This window comes from Cydia splendana, chromosome Z, assembly GCF_910591565.1.
Source record: "Cydia splendana chromosome Z, ilCydSple1.2, whole genome shotgun sequence".
Taxonomy (NCBI): Eukaryota; Metazoa; Arthropoda; class Insecta; order Lepidoptera; family Tortricidae; genus Cydia; species Cydia splendana.
Genome location: NC_085987.1, coordinates 476,123 through 491,650, shown reverse-complemented (window position 1 = coordinate 491,650; position 15,528 = coordinate 476,123). Strand labels below are relative to the sequence as shown.

The window sequence follows — 15,528 nt, the reverse complement described above, 5'->3', positions numbered from 1 at the left end:
TCCAATCAAGTTGTTAAATTAAGTTAAATCTTAGAACTTATGTACTATATACTGTACTATATCGTACATAATATAATTATCATTATAGGTAGGTATTTACCAATCGCTTTTAGTAAAGAGAAACATCGTGAGGACACCAGACTAAACTCAAAAAGCCTAGTTTCACCTCTGAGTTAGAAATTCAGATAAAAGTACTAATGCCTGTATCAATTCCTAGGATTAGGTTGCCGAAGCTGACCCCGAGATTAAAAAAACGGTATAATTTACCTGCACCTACAAAATGGTCCATTTCACACAATCACATGCGATTTCACAGGTCCATTACTTTCCCCGCATCTACTCGCCAACCACCCAAGGCCTCCCGAGACAAATGGGTAATGTTAATGATGGTAAGCGTTTATGCTTATGGTAATAGCCCCGGGATCCCGTCCCCGGGGCGCTGTTCTGTAGAACTATCTACAGATACCAGTAGGTATCAGTACCCAGGTTAAGTAATGGGACGCTTTTGTTTTGTCACCGTATGTGGTCATTTTAATTTTGTTGCCGATTTTTTTTATCATATTTGGATAAAATTTGACTGGTTTGAAGAGTATCTGAATCTGGGTAGAATAAATACGAAATCACAACTGTAGGTATGTACCTAATTGTTCGTTGAGCTACTTTATCGGAACTCAAAAGAAGATTTTTTAGGACATACCTACCTACGTTGAAATTACGCTTACCTTGTACCGAACTACCGAATAGGAACTCTCTCTATTCTCCTAATATTATTGTTATCTGCCGAAATAAAACTTCGATAAAAATAACAATCAGCCCATGTGAAGTTTGGCAGGATATATTGTGAGAAGAGTTGATGTCAATCATAGGTATTTAAAGTGATTTCAATGCCTATGATTGTATAAACTATGTTCAGTCAAAAGTTTTAATTTATGACCCATTTTGTACCTTGTCACGAGGCCCCGTGCATGAACTATAGGGGGCAGCATAGGGGCCGTCTGATTTTTGGCGCAAGGCGTAAATGTGTCGTTTATGCTTCCGATGTAGCCCACAAGATGGCAGAACCTACTATGCACAAGGAAACGTACCGACGTGAATGGTAGATGCGCTCGGTCCCTATAGTATGAGGTCTCTAGCGACTTTCATATTAATTGTCACTGTGACAAGGTACGAAATGGGTCATGAATTAATACTTTCGATCGTACTTACGTGTTATTGCCGTATTCTCTTCTATTTTGAAACGAATAACACGATTGTAGGGATTGAAGGGCCGGCGGGTTGCGCCACGCACAATCAACGAACGTTGAGGTGACATTCGGATGTCAACAGAACTGCAGCTGCATTACTGTTGCGACATTACTGCGGCGTAGATGGCGCCGCTATAGCTGTCTATTTTAGGTACTTCATCAAATGAGTGACATTCTCTGTGTAAAATTCTATAGATCTTGGCAAATTAATCATTTTCTGTCATTTTCAGACGCGCAGCTCGTATTATTTATCATATTTTTATTACCCAAGGCACTGTACAAAAATAAAGTAGGTACCTAAGGAACAGACTTTAATCTGAAATATAAACTTACACTGCCAAAAGACTCCTAATGTAAAAAGATTAATGACATTAATGCTGACGTCCTCAGGGAGATTGTTATACGATGAGTAAGATGGTTTTTACCCGACTGCAGGACAGCTAGGTAGTGTTGGTCAAGAGTAGGGATTGAGTCCTTTGCTTTCAGACTCGACTCAGGTTTTCAGACTTATATAATGAAGACGAAACTTGAATTTATAACGAAGACGAAAAAAAACTTCGGAGATACTATTAAAAAAAAACTAAATGCATCACCTCATATTGATGCAATTCATATAAACGCGTTTAACCACATTTTAGGTCACACTAACCCCTAATTGTATAAATTAGTATAATTATTACTTTCATCGAACCTTTTATTTACTAAATACGTATGCCATGACTTTGCTGATTACCTATAATTGTTTTATCAACCTTTTATTTACCAAATACGTATGCCATGTTTATCTTAAAGTATCACTTAGATACACAATTTTAATATTATATTTAAGCAAGCAAATATCTAGAATTAAATATCTTAAGTTTTTTAGCTGGATGAGTATGCAAGGTAATAATTTGAATTATTTCTTCTACCTACCATTCCTTTATTCTGCGAAGGGCCGCCACTCCGACGTGCTAATATTATTTAGTCTGCTGCCTTTCATTTTGCCTACTTTTGGCAGATTTATGCTCACCGACCATAGCATTATGTACTTCTACGTACAACTGGAAGCACGCACACGCACACTTTTAGGAACAGTGTAGCACAGTACGAATCCAACGACAGCCAACGATAAAAGACCGTAATCGCTTCCGATCTGACTCCCATGAGTGTTCATGTCACAAAATTTAAAAATTGATTCTTTTTCAAGTATCACCCGTCCCAAATATTTGAGTATAATATATACTTATGCAATCTTTGAAAGGCAGGCGCCTTTGAGCAACTTTAAAGGGCTAGCAGCGCGTGCTTGCACCTTCTATACGAATCCCTTACGGGATTAGGATATAGCAAGAGAGATCGTGCTGCCATTCATACAACTCCTTGTGCACCATTTTGTTCTATTAGGCATAAGCAAGACTACAACTCTATTATTACGAAAGAAGAAGTATAAAATGGTCTTCCAGTGTAAATAATTTCTCGGTGGCAGAACGTAAAGACAAAAGGAAATATGCGTGGGGTTCTGAATGGAGTCCATTGTTGTTCTTCGAATTCGGATGAAAGTTTCCGCGGCTCAACTTGTAATCCCGGTCTCGAGTTGAGGTTGAAATTAAATATAATACTTTAAGTCGATTGTTTCCAATTGTATGTTATTAATATTGAAATTGAACCTTAAAACAGAACCGATAGCAGATTATAAAATATATCGGATGCCGCTCCAATCGTACCAAACTATTAAATAGTAAAATTGCAAACCCTATTCAATAATATACTCGTGTAATAAAGAACCTATACATTTAAATTAAAACCTGAATGGCGCCGAATAAATAATGTAAGGCGTTGAGGTCGGCTTGAAAATAAGGAGTAAACGAATTTCCAAGATTTAATTTTTCGCCTTCGCGAGCCCATATATTGTAAATGTTCAGATCCGAGCCTTTCTCAAGAGTCGGATTATTTATTTTACTAATCTAGCTTCAAACCAAATTGCACACGTCAATCCGGGGTACTTATTTGCTTATTTTATCAACTTAAACGTTTTATATACTAATTATACCCGGGTGGATTTCAAAATCCTGCGAAAACTTATGGTTCGGTCTTTATAAAAAAAACTAGTAGGTTGTGCGAGTTGCAACTTTTTTATATGTTTTTAAGAACTATTATCTTCATGTTCCTTCAATTACCATCTCCAATAACTTAATCGTTTTTTTTATATAAAATGTTTTATGTGTCTAAAATCATCACCGTCTACCGGAAAAATCTGAACCTTCTTGTTTGCAGTGAAAATTATAGCATACCTATCGTACGATTGCGATTTTTCTTTTACTTATATCTTTTCCATGTTGTTGTTTAACACATGAAATGTTAATGTCATGGTAATGTCAATGTGAGCTTATCTCCGTGTATGAACAACGAAATACCGCTAAAGGTCCTTACCCTATTTTTCACTTTAATATAGAATGCCAAAAATGATTTCACTATAAAGTCACATCATTGAATCGTGAGAAATATTAAGAACAAATTTGTAAAACGTAGTTTGTCACAACAGAGCATCATCACCGTTATGCTTTGGTTTAAAAAAGTTACAAATGATATATTAGAAATAATTATTGAAATGAATGGCAAACTACATGAAGTTTATTGTGTAGCATAGACATTAACTACTATTATTCGTATTCTAGAAATAAAAACAAGAAACTCTTAAATCGTCAACACCATACCCATCATCACCGGGAAAAAATTACGACCGGTGATGATTTCATGTGTATGGTGATGACGGTTCTCAGAAACTTTTCTAGTTATTTTGCTATAATTCATTATGAAATTAAGCTGTATGTTTGAAAAACGTTCTCTATGTCTTCTAACACTATATAATGTCTACCTTATAAATGTAGAATAAATGTAGAAGAAGATATGACTATTTCTTTCACACTAGAGGATGGTTAGTTTTTAAATAACATTTTGACTGAAGTAGGCAAAATTTAAGTCACTTAGGACTTAGACCATACAAATGTTTATTTTTTATTATCTAATAATGTAAATCGTGCAACTTAGAGTCTGTAATTGCATGTTAGTCGTGTTAAAACAAAGTATTTAAACAAGCAACACATATTAAGTTTTAAGCGACCATAGGCTACGGTACTGGCTCACTATCGTGATGGCCTTATGTTTTTTGATAATATTATATTAATTGATGTATATAATTACAGCAATTAATAATTATACCATTGGGTAGTTACTCGACCCAATACCTAACATTTTGTAACTTATGACATGCATTACAAGTAGGGGTCTTGCAACTTATAAAACACTGATTATATATTAATGTTTAGCTATTAAACAACATATATATGGATTTAAATCATTATAGCTATTTTTAAAGTTAATTTATAAAACAACAAAAATACAAACTTATGCAATGAATCAAATTATCAAAAAAAAAGTAATATATCATAAAAATTAAGCTCACTGGTAAGCCAGCAATTTTATAATATAATATAAATACCAAGTTATGCAGTAGATAAAAGAAGATGCGGGTTTAAACTGATAATAAGAGTACAATATTGTTAATATGATTTAACATTGAAAAAAACCCAAAAAAATAAATGAATACATAAATTGCCTATTTCGGAATATAAATTATTTAAAATTAAACAATAAAAATACTTGTTATATATTTATTTATATGAATAAAATGTATTTTTTATAATTTTCTAAAAATAATTTATGTAGGTAGTCTTATTTTCAAAAACATGTCATTTGTAATGTTTATTAAAGTTCTAAAGCCTTACAATTAAAAAAAGTTTTCGTTTTTTTAATACGTTTTTAATACATATATAAATTAGTTCCCAAATCGTCATTACCGTACATGCAGTGTCATTACCGTCTATAAAAGAGTCATTACCATACCATGATTGTCATCACCATCTTGCGTTTTTATTTTCCGAAAGCGATAACTTCAAATATAAGCCACAAATTATTGTATAAATACCATAAATATCCTCAATATACAGCCCCCTATTACTTTACCCAGCTAGAATCGTGTTAAATTAGACATTAAAAAAAAAAAAATTGTATGGTGAAATTTTTGGTGATGAAATCCACCCACCCTCACAATGACAATCGTTATTGGAGCTATTAGACTGGTCATATTTTTGTAACAATCGATTACGACTGGCAAATCATATTACTTTTTGGCAACCGGGTATTTTAACCTAATTAGACCCCGCTGAATCCGAACTTGCCGGTTGCTCGATCGAATTCTTGGCCAGAAGTGAGATATTTGATATTAAAGGTCCCTTTTTTTAGTTTTTCGTAAATAACTACGCTACGCAATAAATGAAATATGAAATATGAACTCTTAAACGGTGGCGCATAGCAAAAAATCTTCTAATACATAAGTAATCTGCATAAAATTGCCTACAAGAAAGATTCTGTACAATTTTTTGCTAGGTAGGCTCATTTTTTTTGCAAATATTGATCGTAGCGAAAAAGTGTACAGAACCTTTTTTGTGGACAATTTTATGTTCAATATTTATGTATAATATTGTTTTGCAAGGGCCACCGTTTACGAGTTATTTACGAAAAACTAAAAAAAAAGTGACCTGTGAACTGATTGTAATTAACTTTCATCCCTTAATATCGTTTTAAATATTGATCCTAGAGAAACGTGTTCAAGATATTTTTTGGAGCAAATTTTATGTAGACAATTTATTCTTAAAAACCTATTTTGCTATGGGACACCGTTTACGAGTTATTTACAAAAAACTAAAAAGGGACTTTAAAATTGATTATAATTAACTTGCCCGCTGCTTTGTCTTTTTAAATATTGATCCCAGTGAAAAGTGTTCTACATATTTCTTGTAGGAAATTTTATGTTTATTATTTATGTTTACAATTTTTTTTGCTATGAGGCATACTTTTCAAATTATTAACGAAAAAATAAAAACAAGGAACCTTAGAATTTATTATAATTCACTTTTCTTCTTTATTATCTTTTTAAATATAGATCCCTGCGAAAAGTGTACTGAATATTTTTTGTACAAAATTTTGTGTAGATTATTAACGTTTAACAACATTTTTTGATAATGGCCACCGTTTACGAGTTATTTACGAAAAACTAAAAAAAAGGGATCTTAGAAGTGATTATAATAAAATTTCCTGCGTTAATATCTCTTTGAATATTGATCCTAGCGAAAAATTGTAATAAATCTTTCTTATGTATATATTATGTAATGGAACATTTTTTGCTATGCGCCACCGTTTAAGAGTTATTTACGACAAACTAAAAAAAGGTACCTTTAATATCAAATATCTCACTTCCGGTCAAGAATTCGATCAAGCAACCGGCAAATTCGGATTCAGCGGGGTCTAATTAGGTTAAAAAACCCGGTTGCTAAAAAGTAATATGATTTGCCAGTCGCATCAAGAAGGAGAGCGATATTGATTTTTTTTGTCTAGTCTATATAAAATTAGTAAGTTATTATTTTCATTTTTATTTTATTTTGACGATCATGATATAAATCTTTATATGTATATTTGACATTAATGCAAACTTATTAAAAGATTAAACGAACTTACCTGTAAGTGAAGTTCTATCTGTATTATACGATATGCCTAGCCCGAGACATATGTTATTTCACTTGAAGAAGCCACCTTTTCACGTGATATTCAGAGAGTTGGCCGCAAATAAAAACTTAAAACTCGATGACAACTTCAATGAGTGTCAGAGGATCTTATAACAGCTAACCTGCCGGACGATGAACATTTTGTCCGTTCACCAGCGGAAACATGACCTAAAGTGCTTGGTACGAGTAAATACTTCCGCACTGCCAGGTATTTAATTTCTAGATTCTGTCTATTGTATTTAAATTATTTTGCTCTTACGAGTATTTTAACAATCGTTATACTAGTACTATCTACTCATATGCCCATATCCCATTTGGATGCTTGTGCTACTTACACAGTCACAAACTCCGTCGGAGTAAGTAATTTAATGCACAAATTCAATAACAAATAGTTATATATGTCACCGTAAAATTGTAAAATTCGTTAGATTATAATTTAACTAGCGAGATTGTAAACTGTCGAAATATTCTGTACCGTAACTTAGTGATTACAATTTTACAGATTGTTTTTAGGTAGATTATAATCTATCGACTAGAAACCGTAAGATTGTGAACTGACACACGGCGAAACGCACCTCGCGCGCTGATTGGTCGGTCTTACGGCAGGTGTCAGTGAAATAAATCAAATACGGTTCAAATATTGTGAGATCAAGTATGTATTTATTATTAAGTAGAGAATCAATAATTCTGACATTTTGTAAGAAAAAATACTAACAAAATAATAAAATCAGAAACGTCACTTTCTGGTGAAGCAAAAAAATTATACAATATAGAATTATAAACGTAACAATATTTTCTCGTGAAATACAACTAATTATAAAATAAAAAATCAGAACCGCAGCAATATTTCCCCTCTTCTAACACAAAGCAAAATAAAAAAAAAAAAATAACAAAATGTCGAAACAAAAATGCACCATAAAAATTTTCACTTATTGTTACACGTCAAAGAGCTGTGGCACTTAGAGTTACAAAGAACATTGGCTTTCTTGCAACTACATTTATTGGAAATGCATTGTCTATTTTTAATTTTTTGGCAGTTGCATCGTTTAATGCCTTGTCCGCCAAATGACGAAGACGAGGACGCTATACTTCTCAACGGTAATGTGATCTGAAAAAAAAAAGTTAATATGTATTAGATTTAAAGGGCAGGGTAGCCGAGCCGTCATATCTACTTATATTATGAAAGCGAAAGTGTGTCCGTCTGTCTGTCTATTACCTCTTCATGCTGAAACTATTTAGTTGAAATTTGGTATATAGATACGTTGTCCCGGGGAAGGACATGGAATAGTGTTTATCCCGAAAATCATCCCTTAAGTGAGATAATTGATGCATCGCCTGATAATTGATGTAAGCATATGTTTAAATTAATTGACTGCCATTACATTTTATCTAGGCATTATAGTTGTCTCTCAAATAAGGAAAATTGTGTGGGGAATCAACAAAAAGCAGTAAAAAAATTAGATACCTACTCAAATTACTAATTCCATGTAGACGAAGTCGCGGCCAAAACTAGTATTAAATACATTGCTAAAAAGGTGATATTATTAAGTAAATTTATACTGACCTCTGGAATCTTACTGAGTAGTTCAGCATTTGGAGAGAAAAGAACAGCATTTCGAGGCACCCAGTCTTTGATTATTCCAAACGCAGTGCCAACTTGATATAACTCATTCTTTTTGTTTAAAACTTTTCCAATCAGATTTTTACGGTCCAACGGTCCCCTGTCAACTTTTGGAACCTCAACCAATACAGTCGACCCAATACTGATATCTTTAAATTTCTTAGACGATGTGGCTAGCATTTTATCTCCGCTCTTTTTAAATGTATATGCGATTGTGTTCTTTTTTTGCACAATACTTTGTTCATTTACATCTAAACATATATTTTCCTGCTCGTTGTCTGGTTTATGATCTGCAACTACAGGCACACTCTCATGTAAAGCAGGAAGTAGTTCAGGATTTTTTCCAATGCTAATTTGTTCTAAGATAATCACTTCATGTCTCCTTGTTGCTGTTTCTTGTTGTTCAATCTTCTGAGTATCAATTTCTGAAATATGTATTCTATTTACTTTTTCCTGTTCATTGTCTGGTTTATGATTAATAACATCTGCAACTACAGGCACACTCTCATATAAAGCAGGAAGTAGTTCAGGACTTTTTCCAATGCTAATTTCTTCTAAGATAATCACTTCATGTCCCATTGTTGCTGTTTCTTGTTGTTCATCAATCATCTGAGTGCCAATTTCTGAAATATGTATTCTATCTACTTTTTCCTGTTCATTGTCTGGTTTATGAATAATAACATCTGCAACTACAGGCACACTCTCATGTAAAGCTGGAAGTAGTTCAGGATTTTTTCCAATGCTAATTTGTTCTAGGATAATCACTTAATGCCCCCTTGTTGCTGTTTCTTGTTGTTCAATCTTCTGAGTGTCTATTTCTGTAATATGTATTCTATTTACTTTTTCCTGTTCTTCCTCCTCTTGATCTTTTTCTGAATTTTCTTCTTTGTTGTTGTTAATCTCTTCAAAAAAAAATTTCTATATCTTCTTCTGTCTCTAATTTTGATATTACATTTTTAGATAAGTAGGTGGACGAGAGCCCGAGTTTTGGACCTGCACCAAACAAGGCTTTATACGGAGTTCGAGCAATTGTTGAATGGTATGACGATTTTTTCTGGAACTGAACGAAATAGCACCCAATGGACCAATTAGTAGATTTGTTATCTGTCATCCAAGCACGAATCATATTTTTTACGTCTTGATTTGAACGTTCTATACTTCCTTGACTTTGCGGATATCTAGGCCTTCCATTAACTATTTTACAAGCAGGCCACAAACTGACTATTTCTCTTAGTACAGATGCTGTGTACTCGCGTCCATTGTCACTTTGGAGGATATGGGGGCAGCCAACTTCCAAAAAAATCTTTAGAATCTCGATAGCCACTTCTTTAGCCTCTTTGCTTTTTAATGGGTCGCAAAAAACAAAATTTTGTTAAATGGTCCTGGTATTGTAACAACCATTTATACTCATTATCTGGAGATGTCTGAAAGTCCACAAGATCTATTTGTCCTCTTCTATTGAAGTCGTCAGAAATCAACGGCTTTACGACAGTACCTTTTTTTGGGAAACTTTTCTTTGATACGGCATGTTTTACATAAATTCAGGAATATTGAAATCGCGAATATTGGCACCACATATTTATTTTTCAAGGCGTGAACAATTTTGTCTCGGCGTCCGTGTTCAGTAGCAATATGTGCTTCGAGTATTTTTTGGTAATAATCTTCCGTTGGAATTATTTGTACTACAGGATCCGAGATATCCTTCCTTTTCACTATTAAAACTTTCTGGTTACCAATATTCATTACATCGTATTTATTTGCATGATAGTAATGCTTGTTTGTGGGCCACTGTCCTTGAGATTTCGCTTTATTATACTCGTCTAGCAATTTTACTACACTTTTTATTTTTTGTTTTGTCCATTCTATTTTTTTACTATTTTCATTATGTCCACTGTAATACTTTTGTAACTCTGTGGTAAATTCTTCCTCATCAACAATAACTGGTATTTCCGAGTTTTGTTGATGGACAGGCTCAATATCCGACATCGTAAATATTATCTCACAAGATATCAAATGAGATCACACAGGTTCACAGCCATATAAATATTAAAACACGAAAAATATAACTTAGGTTATGTTCGGTGAAAAACACTGGTTTATCATTTGAACTGCACTTCTTTGGTAAGTCACAGATTAATTTTACTACAGCAACAATGTCCATGTAACTAATTCTAACGTTTTAAGTAATTTCCAACACGAAATCAATTTAAAGTAACCAAAACACTGTTTGTTTACATTCGGCAACTGATGTATTTATTGACACTAAAATATGGCGGCGCGCGGCTCACGACGTTCAACCAATCAGCGCTCGAGGCACGTTACTTCGTACGCAAGTTCACAATATGACGGTTTCACTTCGATAGATTATAATAATCTACCGAAAAATAAAGCGTTAAATTGTAAGCAGTATGTTAAGGTACACAATAATTCGACAGTTTACAATATCGCTAGTTAGATTATAATCTAACGCTTTTTACAATTTAACGGTGACATATATATTGTTCACTAAACGATTCTGTTCGAAATGATTGGATAGTAAATGAAATTGAATGAGTAGACATATACCGCCCAAATGGTTCTGGTAGGATCGTAAATGATCATACATGTAGGGAAGTATTGTCTTAACGATTCTGGTAGGACCACAAATGAATAGACATGTTTGGTGTTAACGATTCTGGTAGAATCACAAATTAATAATTATGAGTTGTCCAAACGTTCTTGGTAAGATCACAAAGGTACAGATGTATTATTTGAACGGTTCTGGTAGGATCGCAATGGATGGATACGTATTGTCTGAACGATTCTGGTAGAATCGCAACGAAGAGGCATGTAATGTCTGAACGACTCTGGTAGAATCGCAACGAATAACTAGGCATGAAATGTCTAAAGGATTCTGGTAGATCGCAACGTATAGGCATATAATGTCTGAACGATTCTGGTAGAATCGCAACGAATATTTAGGCATGAAATGTCTAAAGGATTCTGGTAGATCGCAACGTATAGGGGGAAGCGGGGTAGATAGGCACACGGGGCAGTTTTGAACACCCATACTAATTCCTTAACTAAAAACTTATGTTGACCTTCTACAATGCTAAAACGTGGCTTTGTATGTGTGAGTGAGGTACCAGCTTCGGCACATCTCTCCTGCCAGCCGTTGTGGCTTGGTGCGTGAAAACGTGTTTCCGCGGTTGCATAGTAAATAGATTATGATTTTTTTATCGAGTTGTGGTGCGAAATTTTAGACTTTATCGGATGCACACTATAATGAGCGCTAAGTACGTTTATTCAATAACAAAGTTAGGTTATTATTTTAAAGTAATACTTAATAGTATATTTAAAAAAAAAAATTTTTTATTTATTTGACCATTGGGGTACTTTGGTACAATAAAGTTTGGGGAAGCTTTGAACATATCAAAGTGCCCCTCTAGTGTATCTAAGTGCCCCTGCCAGTTTTTATGTTAAGAAATTTTTTTTAATTATTTTTTTAGTGAATAGTGCGAACGTACAAGGAGAAAGAAAATTGACAAAGAAAAGTTAAAACAACTCAAGTAGCTTTTTGTCAAAAACTGACACTGATTTCATTTAAAGCTTTTTTTTTGTTGTTTCAGTGCACCTGCTTAATAACTGTAGTATGTTCTAATAGCACCGCACTTAATAGACGTTTTATAATGTTTAAAAAGTTTACTAGTGGTCAGCTAACTGAGTTTATCTGTAACGTGTGCTGTGCGGGGCAGTTTGAAACACTTACGGGGCACTTTGATTCACGTGCCAAAGTACCCCAAAATGATGTATCAAAGTGTCCCATGTAATATATCAAAGTGCCCTGCAAGTGGGGCACAATTGAACAAATCCCATTTTTTGTTAAAATCCATATATCTCTTTTACTGGCCATAAATTTAACAACTACCTTTTTACTTTGTGTACCTTAGTAAATTTGTCATCTACTAAGTACAAAAAGAATGTATTTTGAGTTCATTTTGCGGCCTAAAATCAATTTCAAAAAAAGGTGTACCAAGCTGCCCCGCTTCCCCCTAGGCATATAATGTCTGAACAATTCTGGTAGAATCACAAATGAATAGACTTGTCTTTCCTTAAACGACTTTAGTAGGATTTCAAATGAATGCTCTATTCTGGTTCTTGTCGAGGCTGTACTTCGGTAAGGCATTATTATCCACGAGCAGCTGAAAATTGCAAAAAATATTCCTTTATATAAGAAAGGTTCGCGAACGGATCCTAAAAATTATAGACCTATTTCCTTATTACCGACGTTATCCAAAATTTTTGAAAAGATAATAAAAAAAAGACTTACGGCACACTTATTCAATAATAATATTATTAATTTAAGACAATTTGCCTATCAAAAAGGTATTGGTACTTCTGAGGCCATAGATACCTTAATAGGGGATATTACTGATAATTTAAATGAAAAGTTAAGGGTCGCTGGTGTGTTTCTTAATTTGAAATCTGCGTTTGACACTATTGACCATGACATCTTATTGAATAAACTAGAATTTTATGGCATCAGGGGAAATGAATTAAAGGGGGAAGGAATTAAATTTGTGCATGTCGTATTTACAGAACCGAAAACAGTTTGTAGAAGTTAGGGAGGTTCAGAAAAGTTCTATTGAGGTCACACATAGGTCAAAATGCGTCAACATAACAAGAAGCGTTCCTCAGGGATCTGTGTTGGGACCCATATTTTTTGTTTTATATTTAAACGATTTTATTTCTTATCTTAGTAAAGAAATTCCAGGATTAAAATTGGTCGTTTATGCTGACGACACGAGTTCAGTCTTGTCGAACCCAACTATTGCTGATCTAAACGTTAAGGTCAATTTAGCGCTAACAGCATGTCAAACATGGCTACAGGCAAATAGTTTGATATTAAACAGCTCAAAGACTTATGCTATGCTATTTAAAACTACAGCTAGAAATAAGGAGACTCTAAGTGTTCATATAAATGGCAACCTCATTCAACCCGTAGATAGCACAAAAACATTGGGTATTCACTTAGATGCACTATTAAACTGGAAGGATGAATTAAACAGTATTGAAAACTCAATTAGTTCTGCTTGTTATGCTATTCGCAGCCTTAGGGATGAATTGACTGTTGAACAACTTAGGATGGTGTACTTTGCTCTTGTAGAATCCTAACTCCGCTACAGTATAAAACTTTGGGGCAACAGCTACAGATACAACATAAATCGCGCTTTCGTGGCCCAAAAAGATGCAATACGTGCTATCACTAGGCTTCCTCCATGGTGAAGTTGTAGAGAACACTTTAAGAGTCTGAGAATACTTACTGTACCTAGCCTCTACATACTAGTTCTTTTAACGGATGTTATCAAGCATCGCAATCGTTATGAAACGGAATCCGAAATGGTGTTGCGGGAAGCCTCTAGGACTAAGAACTTGACTCCAAAATTAGCTCCGAGACTGGAGGTTGTAGAACACAGTGCCAGAGTTCAAGCGGTCAGATTGTTTAACAAGATGCCTACAGATTTTAAAGTTTTAAAATGCGCCGCAACTTTTAGAGATAAGTTAAAAGTATATTTGTTAGAAAAATGCTGTTATGACATTAGTGATTTTTAATGTAACACTTATTATTTATTGTTGCTGACATAAACTTATATACTTAATTGATTATTATTTATTTATTTTCTTACTTTATTATGAATTTGCTGTGGTTGTTTGTTGAAACGTTTAATGTCATAATAGAATTTATTTATTGAATAATCATGTATGTTTTGCATGCGTTTTTGTTTTGTTCACTAGGTTAATTATAATTGTATATGTACCGGGTGTGGCCTGTAACATGAGCAAAAAATTAAACTGTAGGCTGTACTCCTCATACTGACCAGCGACTTTTAAAAATAACTTGTGGTTTGATTTTTATTACACTTTAAAGTTTATTCTAAGACGCAATGTATTGCGAATTTTGTTATGTTTAAGGCGTGACAAGCAACGTCAATCACAATAATATGGCGTGGCGATGGCATCCATTGAAGATAATATTTATTTTGTATGAAAAATAGGGAGTCTAAATACTTCATAATTTTTAAAAGTTGTTGAACAAAAGTGTCACCATTTGAGGAGTACAATCTATGTTTTAATTCTTTGCTCGTGTTACAGGCCACACCGTGTATATGTATATTGAATATTCAAACACGATGTAAATTGTTCTTGAATAAATAAACTGAAACTGAAACTTGAACCTATGATACAGAAATATATACCGAAATGATAAGGAGGATTGAGGACATTATTTTGAAAATGTCGAAACGGTTACTTCGCCTAAATAAGTTAATAAGGTGCTGTTGCATAGCATGATTTGAGGTCAAATCTCGATCAAGACATCATTCTTGTTAAGGCACCTGATGATGCCTACAGTATCTCCAAGAGTGGCCATTGACGGTCGATGTTATTTAAGCTAAAAAAATTCAAGATGTTTTGACAGTAAACGTTCAGTCTGTTAAAATAAAACTACAGATGATTAAGCTTGCTGCTGTTAACCGGCGGTACACCGAATATATTTATTTATTTAATCTTTATTGCACATAAGGAAATACACTGTACAAAAGGCGAACTTAATGCCATAAGGCATTCTCTACCAGTCAACCTTTAGGCAAAGCAGATAAGTTGTAGGCGGTGCAAAAACAAGTGGTATATTTAGATGATACAATTAGGTACCTGTACGAACACAATACAATCATAATAAATATACAAACATAAACATACATATATATATATATATATAATATATAAATAATATTGATACAAATACATATACCTACTTAGATTTACATACATACATACATATGAAATCAGATGAACTTACAAAGCAGAAACACTAAGATTTCCCAGTACTGCTCCTTAAGTGCTCACTTAAGGATTTTTTAAAAGCAAACCTGTTCGGACACTGTTTAATTTTGACAGGGAGACTATTTATTCCAAAGACGAGCTGCCTGAATAGAGAAGGAATCGGACATGTAACCAGTTCGGTGAGATGTTATAGACAGAGAAAGATTGCCAGAAGAGCGAAGCTGACGGACACGAGATACAC

General features: G+C 33.8%; 2 long non-coding RNA genes across 5 annotated transcripts in view; one reads left to right on the top strand and one right to left on the bottom strand.

The window, feature by feature from the left end:
- Window positions 1-15,528, bottom strand: part of LOC134804390 (uncharacterized) — a 243,325-nt gene that overhangs the window by 204,922 nt on the left and 22,875 nt on the right. The gene's annotated exons all lie outside the window — the stretch shown is intronic.
- The window catches only part of LOC134804392 (uncharacterized), a 309,273-nt gene that overhangs the window by 270,871 nt on the left and 22,874 nt on the right, over window positions 1-15,528 (top strand). The window contains exon 1 of one of the 3 annotated variants that reach the window (XR_010146114.1): window positions 5,027-5,038. The exons of the other annotated variants lie outside the window; for them this stretch is intronic. This is a non-coding gene — a long non-coding RNA (uncharacterized LOC134804392). Of the gene's footprint in view, window positions 1-5,026; window positions 5,039-15,528 lie in introns of those variants that run through there. 3 annotated transcript variants of the gene reach the window in all.